Consider the following 13,939-nt stretch of genomic DNA (forward strand, 5'->3'; position numbering starts at 1 on the left):
GGCTCCATAGCTCAGGGGTTAGAGCACTGGTCTTGTAAACCAGGGGTCGTGAGTTCAAATCTCACTGGGGCCTGTGCAAAGTTAGTTTTTGTTTCTGAACTCGCCATTAATCCACCACATGTTTTCTTTTAAGTATGAAACAGTTCAGAGACCATCCCAAGAACAGGCTCTCACTCCCCTCCCCCTCTCCTTCCATTCAAATCCCCTGTTCTCCCCTTCACCCTCTCGCTACACATTTCTCTCACCTTCTTCACCTCCTCTCTCTACCCTTCCCCCTCCCACTCTGTCCTTTCCTCTTGGGGAGACAAGAAGGCGGATGGGGAGAGGGAGAGTAAAGGGAAGGAGAGAGACTGTGGGTGAAGTGCAGAGAGGGCCAGAGATAGAGAGAGGGGAAGGAGAGAGGGTGTGGGGAAAGGGATAGAAAGAGGGGAAGGGGAGAGAGTGTGGGAAAGGGATAGAGAGATGGGAAGGGGAGAGAGTGTGGGGAAAGGGATAGAGAGAGGGGAAGGGGAGAGAGTGTGGGGAAAGGGATAGAGAGAGGGGAAGGAGAGAGAGTGTGGGGAAAGGGATAGAGAGAAGGGAAGGAGAGAGAGTGTGGGGAAAGAGATAGAGAGAGGGGAAGGAGAGAGAGTGTGGGGAAAGGGATAGAGAGAGAGTGTGGGGAAAGGGATAGAGAGAGGGGAAGGAGAGAGAGTGTGGGGAAAGGGATAGAGAGAGGGGAAGGGGAGAGAGTGTGGGGAAAGAGATAGAGAGAGGGGAAGGAGAGAGATTGTGGGGAAAGGGATAGAGAGAGGGGAAGGAGAGAGAGTGTGGGGAAAGGGATAGAGAGAGGGGAAGGGGAGAGAGTGTGGGGAAAGGGATAGAGAGAGGGGAAGGAGAGAGAGTGTGGGGAAAGGGATAGAGAGAGGGGAAGGAGAGAGAGTGTGGGGAAAGGGATAGAGAGAGGGGAAGGAGAGAGAGTGTTGGGAAAGAGATAGAGAGAGGGGAAGGAGAGAGAGTGTGGGGAAAGGGATAGAGAGAGGGGAAGGGGAGAGAGTGTGGGGAAAGGGATAGAGAGAGGGGAAGGAGAGAGAGTGTGGGGAAAGGGATAGAGAGAGGGGAAGGAGAGAGAGTGTGGGGAAAGGGATAGAGAGAGGGGAAGGGGAGAGAGTGTGGGGAAAGGGATAGAGAGAGGGGAAGGAGAGAGAGTGTGGGGAAAGGGATAGAGAGAGGGGAATGGGAGAGAGTGTGGGGAAAGGGATAGAGAGAGGGGAAGGAGAGAGTGTGGGTAAAGGGATAGAGAGAGGGGAAGGAGAGAGAGTGTGGGGAAAGGGATAGAGAGAGGGGAAGGAGAGAGACTGTTGGGAAAGTGATAGAGAGAGGGGAAGGAGAGAGAGTGTGGGGAAAGGGATAGAGAGAGGGGAAGGAGAGAGAGAGTGTGGGGAAAGGGATAGAAAGAGGGGAAGGAGAGAGAGTGTGGGGAAAGGGACAGAGAGAGGGGAAGGAGAGAGAGTGTGGGAAAGAGAAAGAGAGAGGGGAAGGAGAGAGAGTGTGGGGAAAGGGATAGAGAGAGGGGAAGGGGAGAGAGTGTGGGGAAAGGGATAGAGAGAGGGGAAAGAGAGAGAGTGTGGGGAAAGGGATAGAGAGAGGGGAAGGAGAGAGAGTGTGGGGAAAGAGATAGAGAGAGGGAAGGAGAGAGAGTGTGGGGAAAGGGATAGAGAGAGGGGTAGGAGTGAGAGTGTGGGGAAAGGGATAGAGAGAGGGGAAGGGGAGAGAGTGTGGGGAATGCGATAGAGAGAGGGGAAGGAGAGAGAGTGTGGGGAAGGGATAGAGGGGGGAGGTGAGTGTGTGTGGGAAAGGGATCGAGGAGGGGAAGGAGAGTGAGTGTGGGGAAAGGGATAGAGAGGGGGAAGGAGAGAGAATGTGGGGAAAGAGATAGAGAGAGGGGAAGGACAGAGAGTGTAGGGAAAGGGATAGAGAGTGGGGAAGGAAGAGTGTGTGGGGAAAGGTTGTGATGAGGGGAAGGAGAGAGAGTGTGGGGAAGGGATAGATAGAGGGGAAGGAGAGAGTGTGGGGAAAGGGATAGAGTGGGGGTTGGGGAGAGAGTGTGGGGAAGGGATAGAGAGTGGGGAGGAGAGAGAGTGTGGGGAAAGGGATAGAGAGGGGAAGGAGAGAGAGTGTGGGGGAAAGGGATTGAGAGAGGGGAAGGAGTGAGAGTGTGGGGAAAGGGATAGAGAGAGGGGTTGGAGAGAGAGTGTGGGAAAGGGATAGAGAGAGGGGAAGGAGAGAGAGGGGAAGGGGGAGAGAGTGTGGGGAAATGGATAGAGAGAGGCGAGGTGGAGTGTGTGGGAATGGATAGTGAGAGGCGAAGGTGAGAGAGTGTGGGGAAAGGGATAGAGAGAGGGGAAGGAGAGAGAGTGTGGGAAAGGGAAGGAGAGAGACTGTGGGGAAAGGGGAGACAGGGAAGGAGATGGAGAGATGGAAGGAGAGAGGCGGAATGGGAGAGAAAGAGGGAAGCAAAGAGGAGAGAGGGAGAGAGAAAAAGAGAGGAGGTAGCGAAAGTGAGAGAGAGAAAGAGAAATAGAGAGAGGGAAAGTGAGTGAGAGAGAAAGAGAGAGATAGAAAGGGAGCGACAGAAAGATAGAGAGAGAGTGGTAGAGACACAAAGAGGGAGAAATATAGAAAGAAGGAGGCAGAGAGATTGAGAGAGAGATAGAGTGTAACTGAGTTGCCTTGGGACGTTTTAGTACGTGAAGGTTGCTCTATTGTTGTTGAGAGATGACTATTGAAGAGACTGAGGCAGGTATTGGGGGATGAGATACAATCTGAGTGGTGAACTGCGCCCTGCCTCATTCTTCAAACACACAGCACTAACTGGAATGAGAAGCAATGCAGTGCAGGTGGCTCCATAGCTCAGGGGTTAGAGCAGTCGTCTTATTTAAACCAGGGGTCGTGAGTTCAAATCTGACTGGTGCCTCTGCAAATTTGTTAATTCACAGCATGTTTACTTTTCAGTGTGAAACAGCTCCGAGACCAACACGAGAACAGGCGCTCTCTCTCCCTTCCCAATCTCCATCTCTCTCCCTCCTTCCGTTCAATTCCCCTGTGCTCCCCCCTTTGCCTGCCTCTCTCTCACCACATCTCTCCCCTTTCCTCTCTCACTCTGTCCTTTCCTCTTGGGGAGAGTAGAAGGAGGAGGATGGGGAGAGAAAGAGGTGAAGGGAAAGAGATAGAGAGAGGGCAAGTGGACAGCTGGAAGGAGGGAGGCGGTAAGACAGCGTGAGGAGAGAAGAGAAAGAAAAAGAAGAGAGAGGGGGGATGCCGAGAGCGGCAAGGTGAGATAGAGCAAGGGGAGAAGGAGGCAGATGGAGGAGGGGGAAATGAAACAGGGGAGACAAAGTGGGAAGAGAGAGAAGGGGAGGGAAGGAGATAGAGGCAAGAGGGAGTGACAGAGTTAGAAGGGGAGGGAAGAGAAGAATGAAGGGGAGGGAAGGAGATAGAGAGAGAGGGGAAGTGTAGGGGTTCGCAAAATTCCCCTATTTTCCTTGAAGATCGGGAAATATTGGTCCACATCGTGGTTGAAGAATTATGTGTTTTGAATTGCCTCTGGGTTGGATCAATGTTTTTAAAGCATACTCAGAGCCACGAAAGACTGCTCTGAGATGGACAGCACGTGGACAACACCGGAATCGAGGAGTTCTGTGGAAATATTCGCACACATTAAGACAGTACATTTGATTTGAATTTGTGCCCTTAAGCCTGGTCAATCACAAAAAGGTTTCAAAATGGCCGTCACAAAGCATTGGCCAAGAACAGTGCAGCTGGGAAAAGCAGCTTGTACAGCTTGTAATGTGTCTGTGTGAAAGACCTGTCAATCAAACCAGGGAGTTTCCCTTTTGTGGAGAGGCAAGGTTTGTTTATACGAAACTGCAGGATGTTGATTTACTTCAGGGATTAGCCCACTTGAACCGAAACAGCAGAACAATTGGCTTCTATTTACACAGAAAATCCAAACCCATTCAAAGCACTTACACACAATAGATACATCTAAACTCAGGAAAAAGGACTTTTGACATGCAACAGTTCAGGAATGAATGGGTTTTTGAATCACCCAATTCTAAACAATAAGGCAGTTGGATTCCCTTTTGTTTTAGCCCAGGTGAACTCCGGCTGTGGGCGGGTACACTTCGGCCCCAGAGTGCAGACACATTAAATCACTCACTTTGAATCAGCCAGTCATGGCTTTCTTTTGTGTATTGGAACTTTTGGGCGCGAATTTTGCACACAGACCTTTTCAGCGCCAAACAGGAGTTGGCAGGATAAAAAAGAGAGCTCCTGAGAAGCTATCTCTCTCTCTTACTTCGCTGGACCACAGGTGAGCAGGGTTTCTGACTCCTCAGCAAGGCCACCTAGTCAGGAGTTAGGGGGGGGGTGATTTAGGGGAAATTGCTAAGATTGTTTAATCAACATTGTAGCCATCAATCCCTCGTTTTTGCCGTCTGCCTTCCCCCATTTAAGCAATTTTACTGTAATTACTGTGTTCATGTGGTATAGTTTAAATTTGCTTACAGTTTCTTTAGGTTAATAAAGTTTGACTTTCTCACACCCAGACCAGTTGTCTGCTTTTAATATATCATTAATTATAAGTCCTTCAGTCAGAACTGGAAGGTGGGGTAGCGATTCGAAACCGCTGTTTGAATTGGTTTAAGGGTAGCAGGCAAAGGCTGCTGACCAGGTAAATTACCGTAAACCAGGTAAAAGGTTGGAATTGGTCAGGGTGCGGGCAAAGCTGCCTGACCAGGCAAATTACCGTAAACCAGTTAAAGATGCCCCCCTACAGAAGGAGAGAGGTGGAAGGGCGCAAGAGACAGAGTGAGAAGGGGAGAGAGCGGGAAAGTGGAGAGTGTGAGAGAATAGATGAGAGAAGGGTGGATGGAGGAAGAGCAATGAGACTGAGGAAGGGCGAAGGGGAGAGAGAGAGAAAGTAACAGAGAGGGAGAGAGAGAGAGAGAAAGTGAGAGAGCCACAGAGAAAAAGAGAAAGAGCTAGAAAGGGACAGAGAGTGACAGAAAGATAGAGAGAGAGTGGTAGAGACACAAAGAGGGAGAAATATAGAAAGAAGGAGGCAGAGAGACTGAGAGAGAGATAGAGTGTAACTGAGTTGCCTTGGGACGTTTTAGTCCGTGAAAGTTGCTCTATTGTTGTTGAGAGGTGACTATTGAAGAGCCTGAGACAGGTATCGGGGGATGAGACACAATCTGAGTGGTGAACTGCGCCCGGCCTCATTCTTCAAACGCACAGCACTAACTGGGAATGAGAAACAGTCCAGTGCCGTTGGCTCCATAGCTCAGGGGTTAGCGCACCGGTCTTGTTAAATCTAGGGGTTGTGAGTTCAAACCTTACTGGGGCCTGTGCAAATTTGTTAATTCACAGCATGTTTACTTTCAAGTATGAAAAATCTCTGAGGCCAACACGATAACAGGCTCTCTCTCCCTTCCCAATCTCCACCTCTCTCTCTCCTTCCATTCAATTCCCCCTCTTTGCGTCTCTCTCTCACCTCCCATTCACCTCCTCTCTCTACACTTTCCCCTCTCTCTCACCACTTCCCTTCCTCCTACTCTCTCCCCTCTCACTCTCTCCTTTCCTCTTGGGGAGAGTAGAAGGAGGATGGGGAGAGAAGAGGCGAAAGGGAGAGAGTGTGTAGGGGAGAGAGAAAAGGGAAGGAGATAAAGAGGGGAAATGGGAGGCGGGAAGCGGTAAGACAGCGTGAAAAGAGGAGAGAGGGAGAGAAGAGAAACGAGGGGAAAGGGAGAGAGAGAGGCGGATGGAGGAAGTGGGAGTTGGAGAGGGGGTTGCCGAGAGCGGGAAGGTGAGATAGAGCGAGGGGAAGGGGAGAGTAGAGGCAGGTGGAGGAGGGGGAAATGAGAAAGGGGAAACAGGAGAGACAAAGTGGGAAGGGAGAGAAGAGGGAAGGAGATAGAGGGAAGAGGGAGTGACAGAGTGAGAAGGGGGAAGAGGGGAAGGAGAGAGGTGGAAGGGGGCGCAAGAGAGAGAGTGAGAAGGGGAGAGAGCGGGAGAGTATGAGAGAACGGCGGATGGAGGAAGAGCAATGAGACTGAGGAAGGGCGAAGGGGAGAGAGAGAGAGTAAAAGTGAAATAGAGTAAAAGAGGTAGAAAGGGAGTGACAGAAAGATAGAGAGAGTGTTAGAGACATAAAGAGGGATAGAGTGTAACTGAGCTGCCTTGGGATGTTGTTGTTGAGAGGTGACTATTGAAGAGCCTGAGGCAGGTATCGGGGGATGAGACACAATCTGAGTGGTGAACTGCGCCCTGCCTCATTCTTCAAACGCACAGCACTAACTGGAATGAGAAACAGTTCAGTGTGCGTGGCTCCATAGCTCAGGGGTTAGAGTACTGATCTTGTAAACCAGGGGTCGCGAGTTCAAATCTCACTGGAACTCTGTGCAAATTTGTTAATTCACAGTGTGGCAAAGCCATTAAGAAGCTCCAAACAACTGTACATAATTCGCATTAGTGATGTGTTAACTACAGACTGAATCTGTACCATTGTATATACTGTTTGCATGTACAGAACATGGCCCTTTTAAGAGTGCAAGCAAACATGATGATGTCATGCTGCTAATCATGTGATCACCCAAAGGTGGGAAAAATGTGATGACATCATGATGCCATCCACAGGACCGCCCTGGTAGTCCTCGTGGTGCTTCAGACCTTTATTTATAGTTCTCTTGCATCAATCTGTTTAAACTCATTAGTTTGACATTATAAACCTTTTTGATTGATTGCCTGCATTGGACTCAATCTCTAGATAGGAATTTGACCATTCCTACATTGGTGACCATGACTTTTGTGAACGGATTTCGCGAAAGGAACACAGCATGGAGGCAAACGCCATTTTGTTGAAGCTGCCGCAGTTCTGGGAGCAACAAGCGACCTCGTGGTTCATCCAAGTTGAAGCCCAGTTCGTCCTGAGAGGCATCGTTGCGATCAGACCCGATACTTATACGTGGTCTCCGCTCTCGACGGCTCTGCCACCTCGCGGATCGTCAGTCTTCTCGAGAATCCACCTACTGACCGTAAGTATGAGACCCTCAAGGCGCGGTTGCTACAGGTTTTTGGGCTCACGAAATTGGAGCGCGCCCGGCGTCTGCTCGCTATGCCCGGGATCGGGGACTCCAAACCTTCCGAGCTGATGAGCCAGATGCTCACACTCCTCGGCTCCGAACCGCAATGCTTTCTCTTCAGAGAGTTATTCCTCAGCCAATTACCGGAGCAGGTGCAAGCGGCCTTGCCGAGATTCGAGGTCGAAGACTGCGCAACGCTCGCTGCTGAAGCAGACAAAATATTCAGTGTTACGCAACAGCACTGCGCTGCCACAAGGCGCCCATCCCCACAGCCGCCGCCCCAGCTCCTCAGCCTGCGGGGCTGTGCTTCTACCACGCGCGGTTTGGCACGAAGGCAAGATGTTGCCGCCCTCCCTGCAGCTTCTCTCAAAAAAAATCAACAACTCCGTCCAATGAAGAACGGGTCTAACGGGTGCCCCACAGCCGCGATGGCAATCGGCAATGCAGGCAAGCTTCTCTTCATCACAGATGCCATCTCCGGTCGTCGGTTCCTGTGCGACACCGAGGCGCAGTACAGCATTCTACCCGCATCAGCTCTTGATGTACAGGCTGGGAAGCACGGCCTCCCCCTCGAAGCGGCTAACGGCGTTTCTATTCGGACCTTCGGTAGACGGCGGGTCCAGGTGTGTTTCGGCGGCCAGCGGTTGTTCTGGGAATTCGTTATGGCCAAGGTTTCGCAAGCCATTCTCGGTGCAGATTTCCTGTGCGCCAACGGCCTCCTGGTCGATGTAAGGAACCGGCGGCTGATCAACGCGGCCACGTTTCACTCTATCCCTTGCCACCGTAGTAACACCATGTCACGCACCGTCTCCTGCGCTTTCCCGACTCCGGATGAGTTCGCTCACCTGCTGGGCGAATTTCCAGACCTGACCAGGCCCACGTTCTCCTCCACGGCCACGAAACATGGTGTGGAACACCACATCAGCACCACCGGCACCCCAGTCCACGCGCGGGCCCGACGCCTCGAACCTGGCAAGCTAGCGGTCGCGAAGGCGGAGTTCGCAACGATGGAGCATTTAGGGATTATTCGCATGTCAAATAGTCCCTGGTCTTCACCTCTTCACATCGTACTGAAACCTGGCGGCGGATGGCGGCCCTGCGGCGACTATCGGTGCCTCAACGACGCCACCACTCCTGATCGATACCCGATCCCCCACATCCACGATTTCTCTGCCCATTTGGCAGGAAACACCGTTTTTTCCAAGGTTGACCTTGTCCGGGGCTACCACCAGATCCCGGTGCACCCGCAAGACGTCCAGAAGACTGCAGTCATCACCCCTTTCGGTCTCTTCGAATTTTTAAGGATGCCGTTTGGGTTGAAGAACGCCACCCAGGCTTTCCAGTGCCTCATGAACTCCGTGCTGCGGGACCTCAAGTTCCTCTTCGTCTACTTAGACGACATTCTCATTGCCAGTCCTAATAAGGAGGAACACATCTCTCACCTCCGCATCCTCTTTCGACGCCTCAGCCAAAATGGCCTGATTATCAACCCAGCCAAGTGTCAGTTTGGTCTGCACCAAATCGATTTCCTGGGACATCGCATTACCTTAGAGGGAGCAGTTCCTTTGCAAGCAAAGGTAGAGGCGGTGACCTCCTTTCCACGCCCGCAGAACACAAAGGCCCTTCTAGGAATTCCTCGGCATGGTAAACTTTTACCACCGTTTCGTGCCTAAGGCAGCACTATTCATGCAGCCCCTGTACGAGGCCCTCAAGGGCAAGTCTGGCAAGGACCTGGTAAGCTGGATGGTTGACATGGACCGGGCATTCTTCAATACCAAGCGCGCCTTAGCCAACGCGACCGTGCTGGCCCACCCGCTACCAGGAGCCACCATCGCCCTCACCACCGACGCATCAGATTACACAATCGGCGCCATTCAGGAGCAGTGGGTGAATGGGACGTGGCAGCCGTTGGCACTCTTCAGCCGTCAACTGCGGCGTAATGAGCGGGCGTACAGTACTTTCGACATGGAGCTACTAGCCCTTTTCTGGCCATCCGCCTTTCCGGTTCTTGTTGGAAGGACGTCCTTTCACAGCCTTCGTCGACCACAAGCCACTGATGTTTGCCATGGCCAAGACCGCCGAACCGTGGTCATCTCGACAACAACGTCAGCTGACATACATCTCTGAATTTACCACAGACATTCAGCACGTGGCCGGTAAAGACAACCTGGTGGTAGATTGCCTCTCCCGCGCGACCATGCATGCGGTCCAGCTGGGCATCGACTACGTCCTCATGGCAGCAGACCAAGTCTCAGACCCAGAAGTGCAGGCTTACCACACCAACATCACTAGCCTCCAGTTGGCTGACGTCAGGTTCCATTCGGCTGGTACCACGTTGCTGTGTGACGTCTCTGTTCGGGACCCTCGCCCTATTGTGCCGGCCGCCTGGCGCCGCAAGGTGTTTGACGCCGTACATGGGTTGTCACACCCGGGAATGAAGGCTTCTCAGAAGCTAATGTCTTCTAAGTTCGTTTGGCGGGACATGCATAAAGATGTCCGCGACTGGGCTAACACCTGCGTGGTATTCCACAAGGCCAAGGTTCAGCGCCACATCAAGGCTCCATTGGCCACCTTTGCAGTTCCTGAGCGACGGTTTGACCTCGTCAATGTGGACCTGGTAGGACCACTTCCAACTTCCCACGATTTGACGCACATCCTGACCATAGTAGATCGCACCACCAGATGGCCAGAGGCGGTTCCCCTGTCATCTACTACTTCGGCGGACGTGGCCAGGCGTTCATCTCTTCATGGGTCACCCGTTTTGGAGTGCCTGCTGACATCTCTTCGGTCTGGGGCCCACAGTTTTCCTCTGAGCTCTGGAATGCGGTGGCTCAAGGACTCGGTGTCAAGTTACACCGCACCACAGCCTACCACCCACAAGCAAACAGTCTGTGCGAACGTTTTCACAGGTCGCTTAAGGCCGCACTGAGGGCCAGCCTCCAAGACACTGGATGGACAGACAAGCTGCCATGGGTCATGTTGGGCCTTCGCACGGCCCCCAAAGAAGATCTTCACACTTCCGCGGCAGAGCTCGTTTATGGTCAGCCGCTGCGAGTGCCAGGGGATTTCCTGCCAACACCAACGGAGCCATGGTCCGCCTCACGCCAGCTTATCAGCCACCAGGAAGCAGCCAGATGTTATGCGCTGGTTCCCACATCGCATCACGGGGTTCAGGGCTCTCACGTTCCAGTGGAGCTGAAACAAGCTGATTACATGTTCATCCGCCACGATGCTCACCGGGATCCGCTCAAGGCCCCATACACTGGACTTTTCCATTTGTTAGAGGCAGGAGACTAAATCTTCAAGGTGGGTGTCGGTGGTAAACCGGACCACATTTCGGTCGACCGTTTGAAGCCGGCACACCTGGACCTTGACCGTCCCATTGAGACCGCACAGCCACCGAGACGGGGTCGGCCGCCCACTGTCGTCACGCCAGAGCAAGTGCAACCACCTGGCAGACCGCCCGCCGTCCAACAGCTTCCGCTTCGGGAATACAGGAGTCGTTCTGACAGGCTTGTCAGACCCCCTCACCGTTTGACTTTTTCCATTAAAGACAATTCTGGGGGGGCACTTGTGGCAGAGCCACTGAGGGACTCTGAACAACTGTACATAATTCCCTTTAACCACAAACTGAATCTATACCATTGTATATACTGCTTGCGTGTACAGGGCGCGGTCCCTTTAAGAGCACAAGCAAACGCGATGACGTCATGCCGCTAATCACATGATCACCCAATCGCGGGAAAAACGTGATGATGTCATGACGCCATCCAGGGGACCGCCCTGGCAGTCCTCGTGGAGCTTCTGACCTGTTAAGACCTGTATTCATAGTTCTCTTGCAACAATCTGTTAAACTCATTAGTTTGACATTAAAAACCTTTTTGATTGATTGCCTGCGTCGGACTCAATCTCTAGATAGGAATTTGACCATTCCTACAACAGCATGTTTACTTTTAAGTATGAAACAGCTCCGAGACCAACACGAGAACAGGCTCTCTCACCCTTCCCAATCTCCATCTCTCCCTCTCCTTCCATTCAATTCCCCTGTGCTCCCCCTCTTTGCCTGTCTCTCTCTTCCTTACCCCTCTCTCTACCTATCTTCCCTCTCTCTCCCTCCGCCTCTCTCTCACCTTCCCCATCTCCCATTCACCTCCTCTCTCTACACTTTCCCCTCTCTCTCACCACTTCCCTTCCTCCTACTCTCTCCCCTTTCCTCTCTCTTTCCCCCTCTCACTCTGTCCTTTCCTCTTGGGGAGAGTAGAAGGAGGAAAGGGAGAGGAGGATGGGGAGAGAAGAGGCGAAAGGGAGGGAGAGGGTGTAGGGGAGAGAGAAAAGGGAAGGGGGTAGAGAGAGGGGAAGTGGTGAGGTGGAAGGAGAGAGGTGGGAAGCGGAGAGACAGCATGAAAAGAGGAGAGAGGGAGAGAAGAGAAAGAAGAGGGAGAGACAATGAGGGGAAAGGGAGAGAGAGGTGGATGGAGGAAGAGGGGGAGGGGGGATTCCGAGAGCGGGAAGGCGAGATAGAGCGAGGGGAAGGGGAGAGAGAGGCAGATGGAGGAGGGGGAAATGAGACTGAGGAAGGGCGAAGGGGAGAGAGAGAAAGTAAAAGTGACAGAGAGGGAGAGAGAAAGAGAGAGAGACACAGAGAACAAGAGAAAGATGTAGAAAGGGAGTGACAGAGAGTGACAGAATGATAGAGAGAGAGTGGTAGAGACACAAAGAGGGAGAAATACAGAAAGAAGGAGGCAGAGAGACTGAGAGAGAGATAGAGTGTAACTGAGTTGCCTTGGGACGTTTTAGTACGTGAAAGTTGCTCTATTGTTGTTGAGAGGTGACTATTGAAGAGCCTGAGGCAGGTATCGGGGGATGAGACACAATCTGAGTGGTGAACTGTGCCCTGCCTCATTCTTCAAACACACAGCACTAACTGGAATGAGAAACAAGGCCAGTGCAAGTGGCTCCATAGCTCAGGGGTTAGAGCACTGGTCTTGTGTAAACCCGGAGTTGCAACCCAGTAGTCGTGAGTTCAAACCTCACTGGTGCCTGTGCAAATTTGTTAATTCACAACATGTTTACTTTTAAGTATGAAACAGCTCCGAGACCAACACGAGAACAGGCTCTTTCGCCCTTCCCAATCTCCACATCTCTCTCTCCTTCTGTTCAATTCCCCTGTCCTCCCCCTCTTTGCCGGCCTCTCTCTACACAGCCCCTCGCTATTTAACCCTAATAAGAACATAAGGAGCAGCAGTAGACCATACGGCCCCTCGGGCCTGCTCCGCCATTCAATAGGATCATGGCTGATCCGAACCTAGACTCACGTCCACTTCCCTGCCCTCTCCCCGTAACCACTAATTCCCTTATCAGCTAGGGAACTGTCTATCTCCGTTTTAAATTTATTTAATGTCGCAGCTTCCACAGCTCTCTGAGGTAGCAAATTCCATAGATTTACTACCCTCTGAGTGAAGAAGTTTCTCCTCATCTCAGTGTTAAAAGGGCAGCCCCTGATTCTAAGATGATGCCCCCTAGTTCTAGTCTCACCCATCAGTGGAAACATCCTCACCGCATCCACCCGATCAAGCCCCCTCACAATTTATATGTTTCGATAAGATCATCTCTCATTCTTCTGAATTCTAATGAGTAGAGGCCCAACCTACTCAACCTTTCCTCATAAGGCAAGCCCTTCATCTCTGGAATCAATCAAGTGAACCTTCTCGGAACTGCCTCGAGAGCAAGTATATCTTTTCTTAAATATGGAAACCAAATCTGTACGCAGTATTCCAGGTGTGGCCTCACCAGTACCCTTTATAACTGAAGCAAGACTTCCCTGCTTTTATACTCCATTCCCCGTGCAATAAAAGCCAAGATTCCATTGGCCTTCCTGATCACCTGCTGCACCTGCATACTAACCTTCTGTGTTTCATGCACCAGGACCCCCAGATCCCTTTGTACTGTAGCACTTTGCAGTTTCTCTCCATTTAGATAAGAACTTGCTCTTTGATTTTTTCTGCCAAAGTGCATAACCTCACACTTTCCAACATTAGATTCCATCTGCCAAATTTCTGCCCACTGACTTAGCCTCTCTATGTCCTTTTGCAGGTTTTATATGTCCTCCTCACTCACTGCTTTCCCTCCCATCTTTGTATCGTCGGCAAACTTGGATATGTTGCACTTGGTCCCCTCCTCCAAATCGTTAATATAGATTGTAAAGAGTTGGGGTCCCAGCACTGACCCCTGCGGAACACCACTAGTTACTGATTGCCAACCCGAGAATGAACCATTTATCCCAACTCTCTGTTTTCTGTTAGATAGTCAATCTTCCACCCATGCCAGTATATTACCCCCAATCCCGTGATTTTTTTAATCTTGTGCAATAATCTTTTGTGTGGCATCTTGTCAAATACCTTTTGGAAGTCCAAATACACTACATCCACTGGTTCCCCTTTATCCACCCTATTTGTTACGTCCTCAAAGAAGTCGAGCAAATTTGTCAAACATGACTTCCCCTTCATAAAATCATGCTGACTCTGTCCGATTAAATTATGCTTATCCAAATGTCCTGTTACTGCTTTCTTAATAATGGACTCCAACATTTTACCAAGCACAGATGTTAGGCTAACTGGTCTATAGTTTCCAGCCTTTTGTCTACCTCCCATTTTAAAAAGGGCGTTACTTTAGCAGTTTTCCAATCTGCTGGGACCTTTCCTGAATCCAGGGAGTTTTGGAAAATTGCCACCAATGCATCCGCAATCCCTACCACTACTTCTCTCAAGACCCTAGGATGTAAGCCATCAGGTCCAGGAGATTTATCCACCTTTAGT

General features: G+C 51.3%; 1 non-coding gene across 1 annotated transcript; it reads left to right on the forward strand.

Annotated features, from left to right (window-relative positions):
• trnat-ugu (transfer RNA threonine (anticodon UGU)) lies at window positions 1-73 on the forward strand. The gene has a single exon. It is a non-coding gene; the product is annotated as a tRNA-Thr (tRNA).
• Window positions 74-13,939: the final 13,866 nt, after the last annotated feature.

This window comes from Somniosus microcephalus, unplaced genomic scaffold, assembly GCF_052327205.1.
Source record: "Somniosus microcephalus isolate GS21.2 unplaced genomic scaffold, FLI_Smic_1.0 unresolved_chr2, whole genome shotgun sequence".
NCBI classification, from domain to species: domain Eukaryota; kingdom Metazoa; phylum Chordata; class Chondrichthyes; order Squaliformes; family Somniosidae; genus Somniosus; species Somniosus microcephalus.